Here is a 2,031-nt window from a genome sequence, read left to right on the forward strand (position 1 = left end):
GGCCTGCTGACCGGTGAGAAGCAGGGACTAGAGGAGGGAGGGTCTCTGTGGCTTAGGTCGCACCTCAAAGTGCGGGTTTTGGATCCCAGCAGCCCAGTCGCATCCTCTGCCCCTCAGGAACCCTCTGTCTAATAACCCGCTCTAAGTCTCCTCCATCCCCCCACCCCGCGCGCCTGTACCTGACACCCCTCGCCCCCCAGTACCTCAGTCTGTTCATCCTGGCACGTCCACAGCCCACCTAGTCCCCTGCCCTCTCCCTGGTCCAGTACCCTTCATCCAGAGCCCTCAGTCCTCGCCCCCCGAATTCAGGCAGTACTTTGGCTTGGTTATCCCTGGGTCCCATCTGGCAGTCTCTGGTGCCGGCTCTGACAGCTCCGGGCCAGCCGCCCATTGCATTGCTCTTCACCCGGTACAGATAGGCTCTGTGCGCCCCGCTGAGGTCTGTGGCCACCAGTAGCCTCCAGGGAGCTACAGCGGGCAGCCCCGGGCATGTATGCCCAAGGAGGAGCAGGGCTGCAGGGAGGGCGCCGGCAGAGGAGCCCGGGAAGCAGCCCCCTGCCCAAGCAGTCGGAGCCGAGCCTGGCTTCGGCCCTGCCTGGCGCCCTGTCCATCATAGAGCTGTGTACTGCCCTGACGGAGCCCGCTTGCAGGCTTGGTTGTACATCCACCGAGGCACCTGTCCCCTCCAGGGGCTGGGGGTCTCCAGACGTGCTGTGCTATGTATACCCGGACCTGTTGAAAGATTTCTGCATGAACCCCCCCCCCCCATCCCAGACAGTGCTGCTCCCGAGGGTCCTTGCTGCCTCCTGCTTCCTTGTCATCCTGTGTTGTCTCTCTGCATTCCTTTTGGATGTCCTTGGGCCCAAGCATCCAGCTCTGAAGATTACTCGTTGCTATGCCAGCGCTCACATCCTTCACTGTCCTACAGTGTGCTACCGTCGTTGGCTTTTCCTACTGGGCTTCTGAGCTCATCCTGGCCCAGCAGCAACAGCATGAGTAGTACCACGGCTCCCAAGGCTGTGTCACCTTTGCTGTTAGCTTCTACCTGGTGGCAGGAGCTGGAGGAGCCCAATCCTAGCTACTGCAGCCAACCTCCTGCACCACCACCAGAGAAGAGCAAGCACTGGAGTTACTGTCTACCCAGCAGAGTATCAAGTACCCAGCAGAGTATCAAGTCAACCAGGTCTAGCCACCCCCAGCCTACACACCCTAATGCCTGCCGGGGGCTCTCTTCCTCAGCAGCCCGTCCCCCAGTGCCACAGTTCCTCTTACACCCAGAAGAGCCTTCTGAGGCAAGGAAAGCTGCCAGGTGATGCCTGATCAAAGTCAAGGAGCTAATTAAGACTACCTTTCTGCGAAGGCCTGAGCTTATCGCTGGCACGTTTTTGAAGTGTGTGGCCAGCTGTCTCTAACATTGCGTCTGAGGGAGCAGGCCAGAAGTCCAGGCACCAACCATGCATGCCACAGTGAGTGAGGACTCGACCCTGTGGACTGTTCCTTGGTATTTGGAGCCCACTTATTAGATTTCATTTCCTTTGGCCTTTCTCTTTTCTCTGCCATTCTGCACTGATAGTTTGTCATATGAATTCCTGTGTGTTTCTTTTCTAGGAAAAAAATTAAAAGACAAAACAAAAACCAGGAACGACAAATGCAAACACAAAGAAAGAAAAGAAAGAAAAACAAAGGCAGAAGAAAGGAAGAAAGGATGCTGTTTCCACCACTCCATTCTCTAGCCACTTAGTCCTAAAAGTTAAGGTTGAAGGTTTTCTTTTGCCAGGAGGCTTGTGATACAGAGATTGAAGGAGAAAGCTAAGACAATCCCTTAAGAATAAGGGTGTGGATCATCTTCAGCTGTGGACACTAAAGCCTCCTATTGTAGAGGGAGGGTCCTTTCTCTTTCTCCCTCAAATGAAGTCAGTCTAAGAGTACTAGACTTCGGAGAAAGTAAGTAGAAGTGAGGCAGAGTCTTGGGTACTCAATGGCATTATAGAATCGAATATTGTGGGCTTCCCAGGAATGTCCCGGGACAGC

The 2,031-nt window shown here is 54.8% G+C and overlaps 1 pseudogene; it reads left to right on the forward strand.

Annotated features, from left to right (window-relative positions):
• Window positions 1-489: 489 nt before the first annotated feature.
• On the forward strand, window positions 490-1,213 carry LOC127233711 (transmembrane protein 127-like; annotated as a pseudogene).
• The last annotated feature ends 818 nt before the right edge of the window (window positions 1,214-2,031 follow it).

The sequence above is a fragment of the Phodopus roborovskii genome, unplaced genomic scaffold, assembly GCF_943737965.1.
Source record: "Phodopus roborovskii unplaced genomic scaffold, PHOROB, whole genome shotgun sequence".
Taxonomy (NCBI): Eukaryota; Metazoa; Chordata; class Mammalia; order Rodentia; family Cricetidae; genus Phodopus; species Phodopus roborovskii.